The 13,149-nt window shown below is 33.1% G+C and overlaps 1 protein-coding gene across 4 annotated transcripts in view; it reads right to left on the reverse strand.

Annotated features, from left to right (window-relative positions):
• The window catches only part of UNC13C (unc-13 homolog C), a 157,866-nt gene that overhangs the window by 123,301 nt on the left and 21,416 nt on the right, over positions 1-13,149 (reverse strand). The window lies entirely within an intron of this gene.

The following is a 13,149-nucleotide window of genomic DNA, read 5'->3' on the forward strand; positions in this document are numbered from 1 at the left end:
AACAAACCGACCAACTAGCAGAGACTTGGTAATGGATTAAACTACCTGACCCTAAGCATGCCAATCAAGATCAAACCCTTTACATTACACTTATGTTCTGTGGGTAATGCTCTGATTACAGATGAGAGTTTCCTGTTATAGAGGCTAGCTGATGTTTTTCCTAGGGATATGAGCAACATTTTCCTAGGGATATAGACAACATTCAGCTGAGTATCTTGTCTCAGCTGAGACACAGAAATTCCCATTGCAAAAGCTGTATCTGTTGGTGGAGTGGAAATTCAGTGACGGTAAAAATGTAAACTTTAGGATTCAGCTTTCTTAAGTTTTCTTGCTAAGCAATATTTTTAGCAACATGGATAAATTTTCATAATTACAGTTATGAAATAGTAATTTCTAGAGTCACAAGATAAATATAGTTCCTTTTATTTATTTATTTATTTTTTATTTTTAAGAATCTCTGGCTTTGAAAACTATATTGTTAATCTTCACAACCTGTGGAGTTATATTTTGAAATATATTTCATTAATTATAGAGAGCAGGGAAGATTATTTTATTTTTTTGTCACTTTTTCCCATAATAGTCCTTAATATTCAAATTCCAGAGAAGAAACAAGCAAGCTGTTTTCTGTTAGTGCGAAGATATATAATGCCTTGATAGAGACACAAAAAACTGCAAGCCAACAAATGAATACTAACAAATTACTTTAGACGTCTAGTACTTCTATAGTATTTTCCAAAGTCAGATTAAAAATAATGGCTGTTGTATTAAGGTAAAATTACAGATCAGCAGTTTGATTACTTACGTAATGTAGACCAATGAAAGCAAAATGGCTAGCACTGTTTACAGACCAAAATAACAAAATATATTGCTATTCATTTTCATGAAATACTTTGGCCTTTAATGTTTGGATATAAAATCTCAGTTAGCTCTGCTATATTCTTAAACAAAAACATATATTTCTATTATAAAACAAAACCATACAATTAAGGGGGGGGGGGGAAATCTCATCATTTGAATTACTGTTTGTAACATAAATTTTTACTACATAACTGAACAGGGGAAAAAAAGAGAAATTTGAGAGGATAAATATCATCTATCGTCATCACAAAAAAATGTAAAAATGTGATGTTACTCAGGACACCTTTCACTTTGATTTTTAAGATAGACTGACAACACAATGCTCTACTTCACAGACTCTTAGGTTGAACAAAACAGAGAATGTAATAAGAAATTAAAATGGTTTAAATCAGTTTCTTTGGTAATTTTTGTATCTGTCTATCTTGATGGATTGCCTCGAGGGAATCAAACACCCACCTTTGAGTAAATGCTAGCTAGCCAGTAAAAGCTATGCTGAAGACAAACAAAAGGGTAATGTTTAAAAGAAAGCCTATTAAAAAGCGATAACAAGTAAAGTTATTGCTAGGAACGTAATATTTAGTGCCTGCATAAAACCCCAAAATATTTCAGCTATTTGGAAGAAAATACAATGTCAGTAAACAGAAGATATAGATAATGTGTGAATCTGGTGCTGCATCCGTGTGGAAGTAGAGCTTCATTCTCACTTATGCATCTGCAAATGCATCTATAAAAGGCAGAATCCCTGTTTTTTCTTATTCTTTTTTTTTTTTTTTCTTGTATTATTATTAATATTTCCTGTATGTACATGAGAGTTCCTAAAAGGAACCGAAAGAGTAAACATAAAGAGTTGCTCACATCTGGAAGCCACTTAAATTAAATATTTACAGTATTACCCATCAGTGCTTTCTTCTTATATACTGTACATAATTCTAATGATATTTTAAATAATGTTCATTAAACTAATCACTGCATCATGAAGAATACTAATGCCCATATAAGAAGTGGTTGTAATGCCTGGTAATGACCTTATCCTTTAGCGATATGGTACCCCAAAATTATTTTATAATCCAGAGCAACCATGGTATTATAAGTAACTCTTAACTGTCAAGCAATCAAAAAATAAAACAAACAAACAAACATAAACAAACTAACAACCCGATATCCAGTTCTCTTTCTTTCTCCAATTTTCTCTTTCATACCCTTGCAGTCAGTTCTGATTCTATTCCGAAAAAAGAGTTTGTCTTTATCAAAATAAATAAATAAATAAATAAATAAATAAATAAATAAATAAATGGTCTCTTTTTCTAAAATATAAGGAAGCCATGAACAACAAATTTTCCTGTTCATGGACATTTTTTTCTACATTAATTGTAGATAATTGCTCATAGGCTAGAATTAGATAAAAAAAGGCAACTAGAGACATGTATCCACTTGGAGATAGTGGAGAAGATCCACTTTCTGACCTTTTTCCCTCTGTCCACTCCTCAGTTTTAGAGAACTGGAATACTAGTTGAGAGTTCTGACACAGCACGCATTTACTAGTGATTCTTAAAAAAATTACAGGTCATTGTACATTACTAATAAAAAATTGCAATTTCATGAAAGAAATCTTATTTAACAATAACTCTTTGATCAAAAATATATGTATATATATTATTGTTCCATCTCTAGGCAGACAAAATCTGGGAAGAATTGAAAACACTCTTTTATGTCTAAGACTAAGCTTATTTCTGTGTAAGACTGAATTTATTTTGAGATCCAAATAATGATAAAAATGAAGAGGTTTTTCTCTCTCTCTTTTAAATTACTCAATATTGAATTTACAATTTAGATTCAAGGATATATTATTTTCTTGAAGTGGTTAGGATTATAGAATATTTGAGATTAAAAGAACTCGTTTTATAGAATAATTAATCTTATGAAGTTAAATGTGATAAATAAAAAATCTAGGCATCTTTAATAAATCATATTATAATAAATATATAATAACAAATAGAAATTATATTGTAATATCATTATATTACATAGATATCTATATCTATAACAAAAATTATACTTTATTATAAAACTATAACAATATATTATGTAAAATATTGGGTTATAATTATATAATAAATATTCATAATAAAATATAATATAATTCATAATTATTTAATAAATATAATGCTGTTCTGATCTTGAAATTGCAATGAATTTTTCAGAAATTTAACTTGGGGGTGAGGAAGGGAAGTGTGTCATCAATGCGTCTTATAACCACAAAATGTAACCAGAGGTTTCTGTAATAGCTTAAAAGCAGTAGCATGGAAGTAAATGAAAAAAATGAGATGGCTATTCTTTAAGGTATCTGAAGACCCACAAATCCACACTTTGGTAGAGTTCTATAATTTTTGCTGGAGTGGAAAACCATAATTGGAAATATAAAATATAATATAAATATAATATATATAACATATATAATATACAATATACAATGTATAATATAAATACAAAATATATAAAATATTCATTTTGTATGAATGCTGGGAGAAAATATCAGCATTATAAAAGAGATTAAAAGACTAGATTTACAGCTTCTCCTGGGTCCTTAGTATATTAAAATGCCACCAAAGAAATACCTACCACTTCCTCTGAAAATTAAAGTTGAATTAAAGAAGTCTTTATATGAGCTAAAAATATCACATTTGGAAATGAAAGAAATGAGCTAAATAAGAGAAAAACTGCTCTCCTGGCCAATTCAGAAAGCTGTCAAGAAGGTGTAGGGGTACATTTAGATATACTGAAATATTTTATCTCAAATTATTATATTATTAAATATAATTATATATTAATATATTAATATATATTTATATAAATATATAAATAGTAATAAAATTTATATAAATATATTAAATATAAATATAAATATTAAATATTCTCTCAAAATATACTGAATATATTCTCTCAAATTTTGGCAGACTAGTCTCAAATAAGTATGAATATTAATTTCATGACAAATTTGAAATTATGTTTGTTAATTAGGTTTCTAGAATAAAAATATGAATTAATGACATGCCAGAATATACCGCCAGCTGCTCTGATTCTGGCTAAGGCAGCGGAAAATATTTTACAAAGACAGGTTTGAGCGTCCCTCTTTCTTTGTCTGATCACATATCTGTTGACTGTTTCAGCTAACAGGTCTCTGCGGCCATCTCAGATTTTGGGAAAAAAAAATAAAAAAATTGCTTGTAAAGAGGTTCTGTCTTCATTTCCTTCTGTCCTTTCTAGTCACATAACAGTGAGGTGATGCTGGCCGACTAAAATGACTTTATGCAAGCTTTGGGCAATGCAGCCTCAAAGTACCAACCTTTCAACTTTTAAATCTTATCCTTTAGTTCTTCCATATTTTGGAAAAAAATAAACAAAAACCTTCACAACTAATGTTATTTCCTAAGTCCCCCCAGAATACATGTTGTTAAAATAAACAAACAGGAAAACAGCAAATGTATCTTTTAAAAATATATTTTCCGATATTCTTGACCTTAACACCAGAGCTGATCTGTAGTACTACTAATGAAGACAAAGTATGTACAGCATTGCAAAAATTATCCAGAAGAAAGCTCTGATCTCAGTATCTACAAAAGAAAAATATGAACACTTCTCAAAATTAACACTTGCTTAGCAGAACTGCTGCAATACTACAAAATGAAGGAATCATTCTGAATTTCTTCTACTATCTTGCAGTTTATGTGAATGATTTAATTAGTATCAGCAAGACCATAATGATAAAAGACCAAGAAGAAAAAGAAACAATAACAATAATAATTTACATAAAGCTTATGAGAATGTATATGTTGAAGGTAGTAAGTTCTAACAAGAAAAATTCATTTGCAAAAACAAAATGAAGAACTTGTTAGAATTTGATCTTTGAACATATGTATCTCTGTGGCTGTCATTGTCATAGGATCATAGCTTTCAATTCTAACAAGTATATAAACATCCTGGACCATTAAGAGATACAATCAATTAAGAGCAGTACTGAAATGAAACATAAGTGACATCCTAATGAAGGTGATGAGACTAATGAGACTACAACTTATCAAAAAAACAACAACAACCAAACAACCAAACAAAAAGCACTCAAAATCTTCCTTTCTTCATCCTGATATTTATGTAGCTGTGAACTTTCAGCATGTTATGTCACTGGACCATGGCCAATCAGCTTTACTACTTTTCCACCTCTGATCAATTAATTATATCTGCAGATGTAAGGTCATAGATAAAAACTACACAGGAATACATAACCGATAGTTTCTAACTGTGAAATGTGTTCATCTGATTCCTGTCAATATGGAACAATGCTAGGGCCACATGATATGATGAAATGTGAACTTCTGTCTTACATACCCTTGTATAACCACAAGTCTAAGAAAAACAGAGTGGTTAATGTATATAGTTCTTGTATCTTGCAAAGGAATGGTCCAGCAATTCGTGTCAATAGGGGATTTGAAGGGTTAACATTGAGGCCTGGGGCTAGGGGATAAGAGAACAAATACGTTTCAGAATAACCACTAACTATTATGACTGTTGCATGGGACACTATGCAAGTCTCTGATATCTGGCTGAGAGATTAAGGAGAAGGGGAAAGCTGAGGGACGGCTAAAAGACAAAGCTTGCATGGGATGCTGTGCAAGTCTCTGACATCCGGCCAAGATGGACAAAGGAGAAGGACAAGGAAAAAGCCTGGGAGGAAGACTACGAGCCTTCAGCACGAGAGACCCCCAGAGGGACCACTGGAGACTGATATACACGTGCCAGTGGGAGGGTTTGGATTCCGGGAACTAATTATAACAACCCTGCCTTTTCTAGAAGTAGTAATGAATATGTATTAGCCTAGGTGCATAAAAACCAACTGCCTGACGTAATTTGTGTGCATCTTGTTGGAGCAGAGGTTCCCAGCGCACCCAGCGCTGTTTGCTTATCTCTATTTGTTTAATAAATTGTAAACTTTGATTGGAATCCTATTTGGGACTCAGTCATTTATTACATAACCTACATGTTTGGGTCTGGTAGTGTTCAAATTAAACTTCTTCAATGAAAGTGAAGACAATTAATTTTTACACCATATGTTGTGTTAGAAAGTCTCTCATAGAACAACCAAATTAACTCTCCAATAAGGAGAGTTAATTTGAAAAATGCAGAAAAGATTTGGAATTTGGGAGGCTGTGACTTCCTTATGGGTGTTTGTAAAAACAAGAGCACAACTCACCTGAGAGTTAAGAGGAAGGGTGAAATGGAAGCAGAAAAACCAGCAACAGATAAAATATTTGAAAATATTTGAAAAGAGACAAACAGGAACAAAAACTTGAAATGAGGAGGAAAAATTTAACTTGATTTGACACAGGCAAAAAGAGCCTTGAATCTCTCAGGTAAAGAATGTCTAGTGTACATTTATTTTTAAAAGTACAATTCATCTAACTCTTTTAATGCACCAAGCACATATTGAAATAAAATATTATATATATATTTTTTCACAGAATATTCACAAATTGCCTTTTGGCTACATGAAAATCCTCAGTGGCATCCCTCTGTTTGTGTTCATAAAGGTTCTCATTACATGAGAAAAAAATAGTCATCCCTTTTGTAAAATTGTTGAGTGGGCAAGGAACTTACCCAGAATATTGGAGAGGTTATTTTAGTCCTAAAAAATACCAAGGCTTTCCAAGCAGTATTCTAATCCCATAAACTTGGGAGATAATGTGTTTCTCCTATACCTCCTCTGGATGTTCCTGCACCATTCTATAAGAAGTGGAAAGGGATGCATAGACAGCTTTTTTTTTTTTTTTTTTAAATATATTTTCACATAGTTATTGTTTACAGGTTTCAGCTTTTCAATTCTTTTCTTCCCCCCTTACTCTCAAGAACACAAAGATTAAGGTAGATCCAAAATGCAGCTTCCAGACACATCTATAAATCTCATGATACAAATAAAACCATACAAATTGAATGATACAAATAAAATCACATTTTATTTTATGTGAAAGGTAAATGTACAGACTGAGACAGGGATTCTCAGGGCTCTGTTACTCAGGAGCAGTTTCGTTAGTGGTGAATAAAATACATCATGTGTATAAAGGATTCTTATGCTAGACCAAGCTACTTCTGACAAGCAATGGTTTTAAAAATTACTCTCTTTTCTTATTCTGCTCTATAACAAAGCAAACAAACAAACAAAACAAACAAACAACAACAACAAAAGATTAAAATTGAGGTCCTTACTGGACTCCTTTTATTGATCACTAAGGATTAGCATATAGCAAACAAAATATGTCAAATTCAAGAATGAATAATAGTCTTTTCCTGGGAGAAAAATTTATGTATGAATTAAGAATGCTGATGACAAGAAAGAAAGAAACAGATGACATGGCCTTTGAAGGAACAACAAGAATGACAATGTGGCACAATCAACACTGGTGGGTACAGAGGAAAAAGTAAGGAGAATTTATTATGACATGAGTGGTGTAATTTATGTTCAGTCATTAATTTGCCATAACTCATATCTGTCTCTTTAAGTAGCTTATTGGTCTCCCTAATCTGTACTTTCTTCTCTCTCAGCAAGTCTTGTCATTATGATTTTCAAATTCAGTTTAACAGAAAACTCTATATCTGCTTTCTTTTCCATGTATTTGCACACTGAAAATATTTGCTTAAAAGTAACAAATAATCAAGAAATTTGTATAGAGCTATTAAAACAAACAAACAGAAATATTACTAAAACTCAGTTTGTCATCTGCAAAATATCAAAATACATGAAACATTTTGGTTTTAAATGATCACCACCATGTCCTTTGAAAACATACAAGCAGTACTGTAGCTATCAAGAAGTGTGTCTATTCTAACAGCTGGTTCTGCAACTCTACAACTCTTACAATTGCTTAAATATGGCAATGTCAGAGAATCGCACATGCATACTTCACAACTAATACTTTTAAGAGATTAAAGAAGCTAACCAGAATTTAGGGAAGTGCAATTTTGAAAGGAAAATAATCTTCTCTCCCTTGTGCAATGAATCAACAATGAGATGAGTGATATAAGAATGAATATACAATGACAATACTTGTCTGTTCTTTGCCCAGCATCCAATCATTGTATAGTGAAGACCAAAGTAAAAAGTTGAGGCATTAAGGACTTTTTATGCCTCTAACAGCTTTAGTTCCTAGTGTAGAAAAGACAATTGCTTCCTTCATAGCTGTTAATTGTCAGAATGTATGTTAATTTAGATTATACCATGTTTATACTAATTTCACTACAATAACTTCTTTGACTTTAGCAGCTATGAGACATAATGTTATTATAAACAAAGACTAATTTTTATCTCTTTTATGTATTTAATGAAGCTCTACTGCCTACCAAGGAAAGTAAGTGACTTTCACCTCAAACATCACAAAGGGCTAAGTCCTTTGCTGAACCATTCCAGAATGTCACTTCTTTATTTTCACCATTAAAAATATTTGCTTGATTTCCTTGATCATACCTTGTACAAAGTACATAAAATGCCTAATCAGGAAATGGGAAGGCAGCCGTGCAAACTACCAGCATGTTATACTGAAAAATTCATTTTGCTGTTTGAAAAAATTAAATCCCAGCTGATATAGACAAAAAAAAAAAAAAAAAAAAGGGAGAAAAAAAAACAAAAATGAATACAATACAGAAGCAAGTATATTGCCCATTATTTCTAGAAGCATCACCAAAAACAAATATGCAAACTCCAAAATGGTTGCTTCTAGTCTTTAACCATCTTGAAATCAGAGTAACACATTAATGTCTTTGCTGAAACAAGTGAGGTTCCAAGTACCGTCCTGTGAACTGGATTGATGCTTGAAGCCAGGCTAGAATTAGCCATTGGCTTGAATGACACACACAAAAACAACAACAACAAAAAAGAAACACAAAAAATTGGGGAACAAAGTATTATCTGAATGTACTCTCTCCCTTTGATAATTCTGATGCAATACATACACTGTAGAGAAATAAGACCAGCTGTGGAAAAAGCTACTACTTTTGGTCTAGTGTCTACTTGTCTACTACTTCTCCACTACATCATGTGGACCCCGGATCATCATTAATTGTTCTCATTGTATTCTTGATGTAATTAATATTAATATCTTCTCCATTGCTTTTTATTTATTTTACTGGCCATCATTTTATTGAAGCAGAGATACTTCAGAATTCATTCTTTCTGTACTTTTGAAAAGTACATGGAGAATGGCTGAGTTTTTCACCATGCATATGAATCTAGGGTGCTACTCCTTCACTCTGAGTAGGCATTGGTTGTGAACTAAAACCTCAAGAGAACAACCTGGAAGAATGATATTTAATCCTGAAGCTTTTCTTTAGTGTATATCCACCCAACACTCTAGCGACAAGTTTAAATTTACCAACCACAGTCCAAGTTCTCCAAAATTTAAAAATACCTTAAAACCATAGTTTCAAATTTGTTTACTCTTTAGTTAAATAAGGGTGAGAAACTACAGGAAATTTATCACAGAAAATAAGTGGTCTAAGATAATGTCCCATAAAAGTCATAAATAGGCAGAAGGCAGAACTTCTCCCTCCCTCCGCCCCTCCCCCCCCCCCAAAAAAAACAGACAAAAAACCACACCACTACACATCTTAAATATTGCATAATGGCAGAAGAACCCCTCTGATACAAGTCTGCAATATAGCATGATTTATTGCTGAAAGTATCCACCTCTTGTTGTTACATAATGCTGAATGTTATACTACATTAAAGGCTTGATTCTTAGCTTATAAGATGTATGACTACTCTTATGTGTATCTATACATATTTACATACACAAAATGGTGAAGTAATACATTTTTGTATATGCACAAATATATTCATATAAATACAATTATAGTTTTGTTAGAGAATAAACCATTGGGAAAATACAATTCCACTAATGACCATGTATGCATGCTGAAAATGCATATTTAAATCTTATTCTTGAAAAACCACCTTTAGTACTGTTTCTTCTGTCATTACTGAAACAGCCATGTCTTTGGGGATGTGAACTAGAAATTCGCTTATGCACAAATTTGCCATATAGGAACAACTTGTATGCTTCTAATAACGTTTAGGAGTAAATATTCAAAGGTTGTTGGCTATAAAGCGGAAGTAAAGACCAATACATGTACACTGATCTGGAACACAATATTAAATTTCTTTTTGAAAAGTGGGGAACTATATACATTTACATTTGTTTTCTACAAACAAACTGGGAATTGCTGTTTTGACAGTAAAATGTTGATCTTTATCTGCAGGCTTTGGAACGCTGAACTCTATGGCCATAGGCAATCATCTGATATAAACCGTACATTAAATTCGCTGCTTCTCTTCCCACCCCCAGTAAAAGCAACCCAATGATGTCCAGATGCAGAAATGAATATGGAGGCACACAGGTTATTACTTAAAGCAAGAGAAAAACTACTGGATAGCTTCAGCTACTTTAAGAAATTCACAGTTCCTGTGGTTGAAATGCAGAATGCCATAAACTTTTGTGAATTTATGAAGTTACTCCACATTGCAATCTATTTGGATTTGTCAGAGAATGCAAGCAAAATAAATGTTCTACCACTAAGAACATGTCACTGAAGAAAAGGAGTAATCATCTACATGCAGCTCCATCTGTGCACCATTAGAAAATTTCAGAACGAATTAGGCCACATGGTAAAATGATCAGTCTTGGATGTAACCACCATCAGACAAGCAGTGAATTAACACAGAACAAGTCTCCAGAAAGAGTAAAGGAGTAGCACCCTGGATTCATATACAAGGTGAAAAAATCCACTGATCTCTATGTACTTTTCAGAAGTACTGAAAGAATGAATTCTGAAGTATCTCAGCTTCAATAAAATGATGGCCAATAAAATAAATAAAAAAGCAAAGGAAAACATTATTTCACACTGGCATGGAAAGAACAGTAAAAACTGAGCTTTTGCCTTTTAACAGGGAAGTAGAATGTGATTCCCCAGGCAAAATGTACTTGGTCTTTGCCTTTTCTCTCTCTGCTTTCTTATTTCATGCAGACAGGTGAAGACCATAGCAGAGAATGAAGAGATATAATCCATGCCTTGAACTTGAGATGTTTTGGTGCATGTAAGTTGGGTTCAGAGTGCTGTATCTATGAGAGAGATGGGAGAGTAAAGGCAGAAAAGAGGTAACATTTATAATTAGATAAAGCAAGATATCAAAGGTTTTGAGGGAAGTCCTACGAGGAGCGGCTGAGGAAGCTGGGCTTGTTCAGCCTGGAGAAGAGGAGGCTCAGGGGAGACCTTATTGCTCTCTACAGGTACCTTAAAGGAGGCTGTAGTGAGGTGGGGGTTGGTCTATTCTCCCACGTGCCTGGTGATAAGACGAGGGGGAATGGGCTAAAGTTGCACCAGGAGAGTTTTAGGTTGGATGTTAGGAAGAACTTCTTTACCGAAAGGGTTGTTAGACATTGGAACGGGCTGCCCAGGGAGGTGGTGGAGTCACCGTCCCTGGAGGTCTTTAAAAGACATTTAGATGTAGAGCTTAGGGATATGGTTTAGTGGAGGACTGTAAGTGTTAGGTCAGAGGTTGGACTCGATGACTTTGAGGTCTCTTCCAACCTAGAAATTCTGTGATTCTGTGAAAGAGTCTTCCCTTTCTTCAAATACCTTTGGTATAGAGTGAGTGAGAAGATGAAAAGGGAGTCATAGATAAGGCTGCAGCCAGCTATGCTGGCAAAGAAGAGACTGAGGGATGCCATCATTTGGGATTAGTATCTGAATGCAGGAATAGACTGGAAAGCATAATTAAAACGGAGCCACAACAATCTTTGAGATGTCAGGGTTCTTCAGCTGAATGAAAAGTTAAATGAAAATTGTATCATTGTTTTCAGGGGTCCTGGTGAAACAGACTCTTACAAAGAGAGTAGGGGCCCAGTCTAAACAGTGTCAGTAAAAGAAGTAAGGTTTAATCTAAAAACATGAGCTAGTATTGAATTACTGTCAGTCATTTGATGCAGTCCTATGCACTTGTTACAGGATGTCTGTAAATGGGATTGACTTACTCTATCCTCAGAGGTTTCATAATTTCAACTTCTTCACCTATGAATGTAACAGATGGCATAAAAAGAGCAATTTCTGTCTGAAAAATCCTTGTCAGTAGCAAAAAGGTATCCTTATATGCAAGATGGATTTCTGTCCTTTCATCTGCTTTTCACATGTGCTGCACACTGAAAAATATGAATTCTATACACTCATACAATGCTTTTCTAAGTCCTATGCTTATTTAATCCAGGCAACTGTAAATGTTTGACTATGGAAAGTAGTGCATACAGCAAAATCATATGATCATAGAGCTTTCTGCAGGTGTGGAAATCAACATTTCATTTTCAGAACCTATCGTGACAGAGTCTGCTTACAAAATGCTATTCCTAAACTACACAGTAACTAGACGTTAAACTGCTTCTTTAAAGCAATCAAGAGCATGAAAACTCTTTTTGCAAGGAACAAGAATGAGCTAATGAGTAAATGAGCTAATTCTTATTAAGCTTACTCATGTAGGGGGACAATCAGTAAAAGACAATAGAGAAACTAGAAGTGAATTATACAACAAAAAAATGTAAAATGAAAAACCAAATGAAACTGACAATTTTCTCCTCTATTCTGGTTATATTAAGAAACAAGTCTCTAACTTAAGCAGTGAAAGCCTGACCAAATGTAATGATCAAACTGGGTCATTAAAATGAATAGAAGAAATCTCCAAGACAGTTCTGGACTAGCTTTTTTTCCCTGTTTTCTATTTTTTTTTTCTACAGAAAACCAATCTGAGAGAAAATCATTTCTTCTTATTCTTGATTACAGCATTGAATGTAACAAAAAATTCTGCACTGAACAGCACCTATAAAAGTACCTAAGAGTGTTGATTTCTATACTGTATTTCATTAATTTCAACTGCTTTTGATGGCAAATATTCTTTTCTTACTAGTTCTGAAAACTTCCATGATCTACACACCAAATATCTTAAAAATAATTGTGGAAAGGTATGAGCAACATTTTTTAAATTTATTTTTTAGATGAAAACTATTTTTGTTACTACTACTCACTAATGATTATGAGTATTTTTTCTTAGTTATTCTACAGCTTATTCTACAGTAGTCAAGATGTAAGATTCCTGCTTCTCACTGGTGATGTACATTATTATTTGTGGCGCTTCATGTCCTAAATTCACTAATCAGTGGCCTATAAGTAAAAGTGAATTGACATGGCATAGCACAAATGAAAAGA

This window comes from Anas acuta, chromosome 12 (assembly GCF_963932015.1).
Source record: "Anas acuta chromosome 12, bAnaAcu1.1, whole genome shotgun sequence".
NCBI lineage: Eukaryota > Metazoa > Chordata > Aves > Anseriformes > Anatidae > Anas > Anas acuta.